We start from the raw sequence: 12405 nt of genomic DNA, 5'->3' as shown, positions 1-12405 counted from the left end.
CGTTTGGTTTCAGGTGTTCTATATGAGCCTTTTATTGATGTAACCATGACATTTGCCTTTTTATTGATGACATTTGAACATGTTGACTATGCAACTTCCATGAGTATGATTCAAAGCTGCAGTTTTGGATGAGGGGGAGGACGAGCCTGCTTCAAGGTCAAATGATACTCTGCAGCAATCTTAACCAGGAAGAGGTGTTGAAACCACCCATCCTGTGCGAAGGAGTTGCTGCTGCAGGTTTAGAAAGAATTCACACGCAGACGCTGCGCTATTGTTTTCCAGTCTTTAATTTTCCAGCGTCAATCAGCACCATAGCAACCAAAAGGGGTTTACAACATCATCACACAGAGTTGTAGTGTGTGGCATGACACAACACTGTATACACACATGGATCTCATGAGCACATATTAAAGAGTTTAAACAGTGTTGGCGGGACTGAGATGTGTTTATGGTCACGGTGTGGTCTTTTTCATTTGTGAGTTCAGTTTAACCGAATGCCACCACTTCATTGTGCTGTCTCTTGACCCTGATAGACAGGCAGCTGGGGAAGATGTGTCTCATCAGCCGTGTCCAGCTATTTTGGAGAGAAGTGAATTTGCATGCATGTTAGTGTAGCAAGTATAGACTGAAGCAAAATATCTAGATTTATTAAAAGTATAGACTCGTTTTATTCTTTTTATGTGATATACTAAAAAAAAAGCTCAGTGAGTGTATTCCTTTGTGAGCCCGTGTTACCCAACTTTAAGGCGAGTAGCTCAACGAGCCTGTGTTTTTTCAGTGTACAATCATATGTTTTACATTAATGCCGGGGATGACGTTTTTCTCTCTCAAAAAAAAAGAAAGAACCACTGGTGAAGGCCAGAAACATCCACATCTCCCCTCCTCTGCCTCTTTTCCATCTTCTTATACTTTCTCTAACACTCTTTGCTTTTTACAGGCTGCCATTTCCACTAAATTAGTGCCCAGGGTTTTAATTGCAGTTTATGAAGCTCATTTATTGGCGCGAGAGTCTGTGTTTGTGTGATCTGGCATTCAGTGAGGCAGGCCGGTCCTCTCCAAGCCTCCCTGTGGTTTTGCATTTCTTTTTTTTCCCCTCCTTCTGTTGTTTTTTTCAACCCCCCTTCCTTTCTTTTTAACACCAGAATGTTGCTGGGCTTAACCGTACATGCTGCTGTTTTTATAGAGAATTAGCACTTCTTTACCCAGTGCTGGCTGTGTGGCTCCATACTGGAAGTGTTGCCTTTAAATCAGCCCTCCCCTTTCAAACCACGCAGGCACGTGCCAAGAGCCACACATTTAGCATACAGAAGCTAGCACTTCTTAAATCTTCTTAAATCGGTATTCTTTCAGAAATAATTTTATGATATTCAAGCATGAGACAGTCAATTTAGTATGTCAACAATGAGTGTTATACACACTTGTTATACACACTTCGAACACCTTGTATCTGTGGCCCGTGATGATCTCACTTTCTCTCGTTTTGTCTAAATTTCTCGTTTGCTCTCTCTTTTCCTCTTCCTTCACATCAACCCCTCCACGGCATTCCAGCGACACCCTGGAGGCTAATTAAGCCTTAATTACATTTGTTGGAATTGATTTGTGATTTAGTCTTTCCTCTGTTGTTCCAGCTCATTGGCCCCCATAGAAATGTCATTAATGCACCATTATTTTCACGGGCGGTCTAATTAAAGGGACATACTCTCTGGGTTTGCTCTGATGAGATGCAGGGAAGGGGAACATGTTGGCGACTGGCACCCCAGTGATCCAAAATAGAAAACGCAGTAGGACGGAGTGGCATTTAACGTATCACTATTATACTAAAATTAGCACATGTACTCAGGGTTTTTTTTGTTGAAAAAACAATTAAATTCCATTTACATTGCCGGCAGATGACTTCATCTGCATGTGGTGGTTCTTCCATCAGTGTCAAAGCCTCTGTGCGAGGCGCTTCAGTTCGTAAATGAGTCTTTTTTAGTTTGTTGTGGCTCTCACTCTTGCAGCTCACTAGCATCCTGCAGCTAGTTACCATTCATTGTTAGCATATATTTACCATGCTGTGTGTATAAAGCTTCACGCAAAACACGTGACAGAATGTTCCTGTCAATGTCAAAGCTTCTATCTGAGATGCTTAAGTCAATAAGGTGTGTTTTAAAAACATACTTTGTGTCTGCGTTCACTCTTGCTGCTCACTAGCATTGTACAGCTATTTAGCATGCATTGTTAGCATAAATGTGCCCTGCTGTGTGTGAAAAGCATGGTGTCGGTCAGGTGACAGGTTGCTCCTATCAGTGTCGAAGCCTCTAAATGAAATGCTTTCAAAAGTTATTCTGGGGCTGCACACACTCTGGCAGCTCCCCAACATCCCACAGCTGGTTAGCATGCGTTGTTAGCAATACCATACCTTGCTGTGTGTAAAACCACCATGCTGGGCAAGTGACAGGTATGTTTATCGTATTTGTATTTGACATGCAAAGCAACTGAGAGAGACAAAACTTTCTGCTCCGAGATTTTCTGTTTCCATCCCTGCTGATGCAGAGTTGCTGCCAGTAAGTTCTTTTGACTACTGCAGAGTCATTTGACCTGAGACTGAATGTCAATTGTACCCTTTACTACTGCAGGCAAAAGCCAGATGTTGCATTTTTTGTGAGAACGGGTGTGAGTTTAACTGTTCTGAGTGAACTGAAGTAACCAGGTGGTTCATTTGGGCGACACGTCTGGTCATGTTGTGTGTCATGACATTATCATATGACATGATGGAGTGGATGCCCCAGAGGCAGTATTATTAGATGATATTTTCCTTACATCTTGGCCAGCTTTAGAGGAGCATTTTGGAAAATATGCTGATTCGCTTTCATGCCGAGAGAGATGAGAAGATCGATACCAGTCCCATGTCTCTCATATGGAGCCAGAACATGGAGTCAATTAGTTCAGTTTATTTACTCTGGAACCAGGAGAAAAAAAAAAACTAGTCTGTCTCTCTTCAAAGTTTAAAAAAGTAAGTAGGAGTAAGTAAAGTTTGTTTAGTATGGAACCTTTCAAGTAATGTCACAAAGTGCTTCATATAAATACCCTAAAGACAAACATGAAGACATACAGAATGACAAACACTAGACACCACAAGGCCGGCTCTGTTTATAAGGTTTCAACAATCATATGTCTACATACACTGACAAAACTACAACTTCAAAAGTGCGAGTCAAGAGCAAGAGACGGCTGGTAAGCCCTGATCTTAAGACCCGAAGTGACCCGCTGGTGAAGTAGGTCACAGCTTGGGCGCTGACCATGCATGGATCTATATATGAATCCTTAAAATGAATCCTTCATTTCATGGAAAGCTCATGTAAAGAGGATAAAATGATGTGAGTCATCCTACTGGTCAACAACCTTCTGGCGCTTTTGCGGTGAAAAACGAATAGCAGTTTTCAAGTCGGGATGATATAAAAGCGTGAATGATCGTCTCCAGCTTAGGTTGTGATACAGCAGAGCGGAGTTTGGTCATGTTTCTTACCTGAAAGAAACACGTACAAGTCATCTATTGAATATGGTGATGGAAGTACATGATCGAATACTAAACCATATCATTTGTACAAAAACAGGAATATACAAACAAGAAGTTGTGCACGGGCTTTGGTATCGCTGTACTTCATAGTGGCCATAGCCTAGAATGCATGTCAAAACTTCATGATTTAGAGTAATTAAAAAGTAATTGACAGTAATACGAGTATCGTAAGTGATAAACTCTTTACTTTCGACATAGGGATTGTTTATATAAAGCACTTACAGAAAGTGTTTACCAGTATATTCCATCTCCTCTGCAAGGAAACTACGAAGTTGGAAATCGATGTAAAATGTGGAAATCGAATTTCACTCACTGCCTTTCAGGATAGTCTTAAAACTACGTTCTGTTTTAATAGTAAGTGACCTGATCACCAGGCTGCTTGCAACACAGCATGGCTATGGAAGCAAAACCATGCTTGATTCCCTCTCAGAAAGAAAAGGGCTGAATTTCACTTGTTTATGCTTCTTTTAAAACACTAGGCTTTCCTTTGGGAGGCTTGTGGGAGGGAGGCAAAAAAATAAAAAAATAGAGAGAGAGGGGGTTTGTGGTGCATTCACATGTGGAAGCTCAAAGCAGTAACAATCTTTCCCAGCTTGCTCTGGCCTCATATGGCCTACAGTATCCTGCGAAGTGCCATAAAGCACAAAACTATTCCCTCTGTCTCTCTTTCTCTACTTCTCCTCTGTCATTCTAGCATGCTCACCAACTCGCTGCTTGACACTTCTCCTCTGCCCTCAATTTTTACTGCAATTCTATCTGTTGCCTGTATGTACCATTTCTGTCTGTTATGATTGTGTATAATGGGACTCAGTCCAATATGCTGGCTGGCAGGCAGGCTGACGGGTATGTTGGACAACTGCTTCAAGTTGGCCGAGTAGTGTGAAAGAGGGAGAAGCAGGAGAGCGGGAGGGAGGGAGGGAGGGAGGGGGGGGGTAGGAGGAGGGAGAAAGGTGGAGGGAGGGAACTGGAGATTGAGAGGGAGAGGAGGGAATGGGGTCACTTGAGTTTGTTGCTCATATCAAGCAGCTCACTCTCTCCACCCTTTTTAATAGTCTGGTTCTTCTGGCTCCCTATCTCATCAAAACTGCCATCTTTGGGAGTGTTACTACAAGAACAATGTCCTTCATAAAATAATCCAGCAACCTTGTTTCGAGTCCCCACTTAATCTCACCGAGAATTAAGATGGATTAAGACTTCTGCTTCTGTTGTATGGCATTGACTCAACTCAGCAGAATATATTGAATAACCTGAGAAACAAAGGTTGAGAGCTGATAAAGATTACGTTTTTATAGGTTACTTTGCAAGGGACCAGTTATGAACATGGTTGTTTGTTGTAGGCATGTTATGAGTGACAGTCCCCAGACAGAGGTGTTTTTCTTATCATAGTCAGGTCCCTGTTATGCTGAGTCATCTGGAAAAAGCAGTGCTCTTGCGTTCGTTATTCTTGGTTAATGCAGCATAACAGGACATTTTTAGCTTTATGGCAAATGACATTAAGCTACAGTTCAGTGGAGCTTTGAAAGTAACTAAACTCAATGATAAAGGGGGGGGGGGGGGTAAAAGTTTTCGATATTGCTCAGACTTTCTCCCGGCAAGGTCTCTTTTATACCTCCTCCTCCCTGCCGCTGAGCGAGAAAAGAATGGGTTAAACCTGTCTGCAGCCCACATCTGGGAATCATTTGAAACATTCCACAAGGCTTACCACATGTTTTCAGATGGACTAAATCCTGCGAAAGGCTCGGCTGTCAGAGGTTTGAAAAATCATCTCTTTTTTTTCACCAGGAGGGGAAAAAATGAGAAAGAGAAAATTAAACTGTATAATGGCTTTTCTCTCCTGCAGGTGATATTATGTGGAGATGTGTGGAGGGGTGTTCCTGTGTGTGGCAGCAGGCTGGAAATATGGGCTTCTGTACCCTCCTGAATGTTGGTGGCATGTTATTCAAATGTGTTCTGAGTGAAAGCTGTTTCTTAAAAGCCATTTGCAGTTCAAAGGAGGCTTTGGGGCTTTGCTAACTGTTTCCATGCGGCTGATACAATCTCATCAGCTTCTCCCCCTCACTCATTTCTTTTTTATTCTTCACAACCTAGCACCATAAAGTCAACCAACTTGAAACCTATGGAGCTTTTCAGTATAGCTGTCCAGGCACACTTGCAGACACGGGTGGTGCATTCAGCTACTTGCTCATATATCTTCATCTTATTATTATATATCCAGAAAGGCTCTTTCATTTAGACCATTCTTGTAGCCTTCAGCCTTACTGCAAAGTACTTTCTGTAGTGGCTGCTTGACGGCCTCACCATTACTCTCTACTATGGTTGACAAGCTAATAAAGGGGGGTTGCAGCGTGATGAATGGTTGGCTGCTGGGAGTTTCAAATAAATATGTGGTTTTACGCAGGCAGCAGCAGACTGGAGGAATTAAAAGTCAAAGGACGCTGTAGATGGTGATTGACCACCAAGCCTTGGCGCCACCTCACCTTCAAGTCTTTCCAGTTCTTTGCATCAGTTTGCCACGTCTAAGATTTTCTCTAAATCTGGTATACTCCTGGTTTCTCATGTTGTCTCATTGCTTTAGAAGCCCACTGTAATTGTCTACTGACATTTGGGGAGCTGGTTATGTTTCTCTTGGGCCTGGGTGACACCCTGCTCAGAGGAGGGGCCCCCTGTCTCGGCCACCCTCTCTTTTTCTCAGTGGAGCAGGCTATGACATGTGGTATGTGGTTTCATGCTGGGGGTGAAAGAATTGATCGGGCTAGCTAATGTTACAGCTCTTTGGAAATAGCTCTGGACAGTAAATTGGCACCCGGTGATTAGAGGCGGAAACTGAGCACCTGCTAAGGGGCTCGCCAGGTGACTTGTAAAATGAAACATGAGAGAGACACCCAACCACAGTCGTGTAACAAAAGATATCTTCAGGGGATATTTTATGTTGTGGTTTTCATGGGGGACTATTACAAGATCAAGACAGTATTGTAAGGCGCTGGAGTATTTCTTGAAGCATCTGGCAGTGTCAGATGTACTGTAGTGGTTGGCAAATATTTGGGATTATGAGAATAAGTGTATTTGCTTTCTTGCAGGGAGTAGGACCGAGAATTCACACCACTTTCATATTAAAATACAAGGGTAGAACCAGAAGCCAGATAGCTTAGCTTAGCAATAAGACTGAAACAGAGAGTGCGCAAGAAAACTTAACCAGCATTATGATATTGGTTAGGGATGTCACGCTTTGAAGCCTTGAATTTGGCATTGTGGTGTATTTAGACAAAACATTGGAAGTGAAAAGTAGGGTTAGGGTTAGGCCAAAAGGATGCTCTGCTTTATCATCCCTTTTACTCTAAATTAAAAAAGCAGATGAATACCATGCTGTATTGAAGAAGGCAAGAAAACAGCGATTGGGGCAAAATACAACAATGTTCACTTAGATAATAAATAAAGCAAGACATAGGGTCACTTTCTTTATAGTCTTCTATTCATCCTGACTTCATCCATGCATCCAATCCTTTTTCTACTGCTTATCTTGTTCAGGGTCATGGGGGGGGGGGGGGCTGGAGCCTATCCTAGCGGCTACGGGCTAGAGGCGGGGTTCACCCTGGACGGGTCACCAGTCCATCACAGGGCCAACATAGAGACAGACAACCATTCACATTCACTCACAGCCACGCCTATGGTCAATTTAAAGTATCCAATTAGCCCAGTCTACATTTGCATGTCTTTGGACTGTGGGAGGAAGCTGGAGTACCAGAGAGAACCCACACAGGAACAGGGAGAACATGCAGACTCACACAGAAAGATCCTGTGATGGAGCCAGGGCTCAAACCTTCATGCTGTGAGGCAACAGTGCTGACCACTGCACCACCGTGCCGCCCTACATTCTGACTTCTCTCTGCAAACTCCCCACAATGGTGAAGTAATTCTTTGGACCTTAGAACGATACCTTGATACATATTGAGTGGAACAATAAAAATGCACATGCATGTTCCTGAGCTCCTGTTCTTCTTATGATTCTTAAATCAAATGTGACTTTCAGGATACATGTGGTGTCTATTTTTTTCATGTGTGACCAGATGGTTGCTGGACAACTGAGTCTGATAAGGCTGACGTCTTGCAGCTTTTGTTAATAATGAATAACTAAATGGTAAACTCAACCAATTATCATTCACTCAGAATGGTTACACACGGAATTCGCCCCCTGCTGGCCATTAAAGAGATGTTTAAAGCATTTCCACACTGGCTTCACATTTCTGATTGAAACGTTTTGTCCTTTCATTTCAGACAATCTGTGGAATAGAAGCAGCTTGCCTGTTTTCTGAATGTTGGTTTCCCAATATCTGGAATATCTGTTTCCTAATATTTGGAGACTCCAGCTGTTAACTGCTCGTCCAGCACTCACTATCCCATAAAACCAAAACTTGTCCTCTTTCAAAGTTTTTGCTCAAGACAACTAAACACAACCAGGCAAGGTATTACCTCTTTTTTTTTTAGTTTTGATGCTAAGCTAAGCTATTCAGGTGCTATCTGTGGCTTCATAGTTACCATATAGACATGCAGGAGGATATCTTTCCTGATGAGAAATGCTAGTATTGCACCAAAAATTGTGTTTAGGCCTTGCTATTAATCATCTTGTGTGCCTTCATTCATCTAATCCTCTGTCCCCTTAAGAAATCCTGATCCTTGTGTTGAGAACTGTTGTAATAATACAACTATCTGGCTACCAGAACATGAAAAGGAATAACATTAGTCCTCAGCAAATGTTCTACTAACCAAAAGCATAGCCAGACATGTTGATTAATGCATACTTAATCCTTCATGCCACTGTCAGGCTTGTCTGTCACTCTTTGTCATTCTTTGAAAGTCTTAAAAATGGAGAGGGGAGCATTAGAAATCCTGGATTCTCGAAGCGTGTCCAAACCCTGACTCTCTGTGTCTGTACAGTTGCCAGACACAAAGCAAAGGCATGTGCCTCACAAGCCACTGTGTGAAGCCTGACAGTCTGAAGGTTTGCCTGCGAACAGGGAGTCTCTATGTAAAGCATTAAATGGATCATGCATCACGTGGCTTTTCACTGTGCTGGACGTGTCCTTACAGCTGTACAGTACATACTGAAATGCAGTTTATATCTCAGAATCGAGAGGAGATATACTAGACTGGAGAGCCATTAACATTCAACTCCACAAACTTCCAGAGTAAACCTGGCTACAAGTGGAGGATGCAGCTGGGCTAAGGAGACCCCAGAGGCCTTCCCAGCCAAACTAGAGATATGTAGAGGAAACACAACGGTACACAATACAAATCCCCACACTTGAGTGAACAAGGGCTAGCCAATTCGATCTTCATGAAACACAAAATTCCAGGCCCTAGTTCCACCTGTCAGAAGGCAATGAAATAAGACAGCTACATCTCTTCAACCACTCTGTTATGACAGCAGCCACTACCACCAGTGCATACTTTTAGCATCTGACGACTCCCTCAGTCCACAGCTAGTTGCATGCCGTGTGTCCCATGTCACAACCACCCCCCCACCCCCCCCAAGCACTGCATTCCTGACTTGTGTGGTGATGTGTGACAACTGACGCAGCTTAGTGCCACTCACAGCTTTTGTATGAGAAAGCCTCAAAGGCAGCAGTGGAAACAAGGAGGATACTGTTGCTTGTGCTCTCTCTGTAGCCGTGTCAGCGCTCCGAGGAAAAGATGAAAAAGGAATTGAGAAGGTAACGTGGAGGCAAAGCATGTCACTAGTTGTCTTCTGGCCTTTTGTCTGATCATATGGGACATCTACCACCTGTCACAAAACTTTGCTTTCTGGGCTGAAAAGCCACTGAGTGTCGTAGTCATCTCTGAGAGACAGCAGAGAACAAGTGCATTCCCCTGGCACACAAGTCCCTCGCACGCAAACACTCTGCTGACACGCACTTGAGTACACACACATACACACCTGAGAATACAAGGGAACATCAGCCTGGACATCATTTTAATTATTTAATCGAATATAGCTTGTGTTCTGATGAACCATTTATTTGTATAGTTACAGTAAAAAAGTGATGTCCTGATGATGTACCTGAGGACTGTAAATGATTATCAACCTGCCACTGACAATTATTATCTTATATATGAGAACATTCATTATAGCTTTATTTATAATAATACATTGGCAAGATGCGCATAATAAAACATGTACGATGATTTATATCTTTCTCGAACAGTTTGAATAAAGGCTGGAAAAAATCCTCATCCTTCATGTTATCCTGCATTTTTTATACGTAGATGTACCTGCATGTACATATTTAGTACATCTGGATGTGGCTTTGCGAGCATGTGATTTGACTTTAATACTGCTGGTGGATGAAGGTCATCGGTTGGGACTGTCCTCAGATTTGTGCATTTAACTGAGGAGGCTGACTGCCTGTCAGTGTGTTAAAAGGGTACACGACCTGTGATGGAGGATATTTTGGAAGCTTTAATGGTTTTCTCAGCAGGATGTGGATGCATTGTCACGCAATGGAGGAGGGGCCAGGTTGTTTAACATTTCATCAAACCGATATTTGAGTCAAAATAGAAAATCCCCTCTCGGATGTCCTAGTAGGATGACATTTGTTTTTAATCCATGCAGATGACAAAAAAGGGGAAATTACTGTCAATGATAACAGAAGTCTGTGAAGTCGCAGTCATACACGATTTACTGGTTGTGCATCACATTAGGGAATTATAACCGCTTTCTTTTGATTGCAAAATTAAAAACGGCAACATTTTGAAGCTTGGGTAAAATTAACACACACTGCTGTGTTTTCTCTTAGCTTGCTCCACCCTGTCTCAGTTGTGAACTCGAGTTTAGTTGCATTACATTTAAATATCACCAGTTACATAATCACACCTTGACGGGATAGGAGACTGAGCACACACTGAAAATGGAATTGTGCATTTTTGTTAGGTGTTTTTAAATTTATTTTTTTTATTTTTTTTTTTTTTACAGCGGTTAAATAAAAAGATAAACCCAACTTTAAAGTCAATTTCAGCACACAGTGAGCACATCTGGAGAGAGCAGGACGTCCACTGTTGAGGACTGGCCCCAGTCAAAGGAAAGGGGCGGGGCTAGAGCTGGTGTTCGGTTTCTCAGCCTGTGAACGCGACTGCAATGGTTCCTTGTGTGAAAGCTGTGCCAAACTTGCCAGCTCTCTGAAACAGGCTCACCGCCTCTCGTCTACGGTTTGCCGGGACGCTTATCTCTCTCAGCAGTCGTGAGAGCCGCTGTTAAGAGGATACGAGTCGGCGGGAAACTTTGGGAAACGGCGGAGAAAAGCAGCTGCGCGGCTGAACTTCCAGCAGCAGCAGCAGCAACAGCGGCGGCAGCGGCAGCCCGAGGGGACCAGGAGGAGGAGTCAACAGGTCCCAGGTATTACCATCCACTTGTCATTGCCTGCTTGTCAACATTTGACAACATGCGTACACGTTTCAGCCTGCTCGGGAGTTTAACTGGATTGAAATAGGTGTCCAGTCACGGGGAGGCATTTGAACGCGTCATGCCGATTCAATAATCGTGACGGCACTAGGATTTTAACGGGTTCATTGGAAGAAACAGACTGTACAACCGGAGTCCGAAACTCCTGTCAAGTTGGTATTTCATTACGACTTAAATATTGAACATTATTGAAGAAGACTTTACAATATGTCCGGACGTGCGACACTGTTATTCAGCAAATACGCCGTTTGTTGTTAGAGCTAGCATAGAAAGCTAACGCTCATTGTAGCTGATAAGATGTTGGGGGGCAAACTGCGTTCCAGCGCTGATAGTAAACCCCCCCCCCCCCCCCCCCACAACTACAACCTACAACACCCTCCCTCTAGTCAGCCAGGAACCTGCTGGACTCTTAAGAAAAGTATTAGATAAATTATCTCTCTCAGCTTCCTATGTGTGCTGGAATGTCGAGAAATATTTAGCACTTACAAATGTGGGTCAATATAGATTGTTCATGGGCTCCTATAGTGAACTTTGTTCGGGTGTGATGTTCTGTGCCGTTGATAACCATCATATCTGATCCCACTTCCTCTCGTCAGGGTGCTGGTGGATGAACAGACGTAGTTAGAGTGGCAACCGCAGCCTGCATTCTTTTGAAACTTGATAACCCCAAACACACGCTGTTGAATAAATGACAGAAATGAAAGCCTTAAAGTACCACTTACAGAAATCTCCTCCAGTTTGTTAACACCCCTGATTAACCCTGTCAAGATAATGTGGCAGTTCCAAGTGTCTGCATCTCTGCAAAATTTAATGTCAGGGCTGTGTTACAACATTTCGAGTTACATACCCTGCAGCGCCTCTTAAAATGCTCCCTTGTAAAACCACAGATTATAGTATGTGTTGAGCTTATTAAACTCAATTTAAAGCTGTAAGTAGATGTTTCCTTTTATTTGAGTTTTTGTGCATCTGATGAATGATTTGTTGACTTGTATTTATGATAGTAAAAACTTAACGACACTCCGCCTCCTCTGATACTGGCTGCAGACATGGCAAACTTATTTGACTTGGTGGGAAGCTGATGCCCTTTGTGACTAAGACTGTCATGCTAATTATTGATTCATGGCACTATACACGGACATGAATTTGATCTTGTTTGCTGACCTTGATTTTCTTCATTTGGTTAACGTGAGAGCGAACGCCACTAACATTTGAACAAGTGGTGTCGTCTCGTCTGCTCTCCTTTGCCTTCCTGTGTGTCAAGCTTACACACACACACACACACACACACACACACACGCACGTACAGTGCCAACAGCGACAGGTGAAGATAACATTACTCAAGACTAATGGGTGTTTTTCCTAATGACAACATAATTCCAACCAGAAAGTTTGG

The 12405-nt window shown here is 42.9% G+C and overlaps 1 protein-coding gene across 5 annotated transcripts in view; it reads left to right on the top strand.

Annotated features, from left to right (window-relative positions):
* The first annotated feature begins 2424 nt into the window (after window positions 1-2424).
* Window positions 2425-12405, top strand: part of raraa (retinoic acid receptor, alpha a) — a 162553-nt gene continuing 152572 nt past the window's right edge. For 2 of the 5 annotated variants that reach the window (XM_086196161.1, XM_086196156.1), the window contains exon 1: window positions 10659-10946. The gene's annotated coding sequence lies outside the window, so the exon portion shown is untranslated. Of the gene's footprint in view, window positions 2441-5295; window positions 5311-10658; window positions 10947-11112; window positions 11165-12405 lie in introns of those variants that run through there. The other 3 variants (XM_086196160.1, XM_086196157.1, XM_086196158.1) reach the window with 3 other exon arrangements.

This window comes from Aulostomus chinensis, chromosome 23 (genome assembly GCF_037954235.1).
Source record: "Aulostomus chinensis isolate RoL2024-O1b breed Wild chromosome 23, RoL_Achi_v1.0, whole genome shotgun sequence".
In the NCBI taxonomy this organism is placed as follows: Eukaryota; Metazoa; Chordata; class Actinopteri; order Syngnathiformes; family Aulostomidae; genus Aulostomus; species Aulostomus chinensis.
Note: the sequence above shows the minus strand (reverse complement) of the source record. Positions and strands in the feature narration are given on the sequence as shown.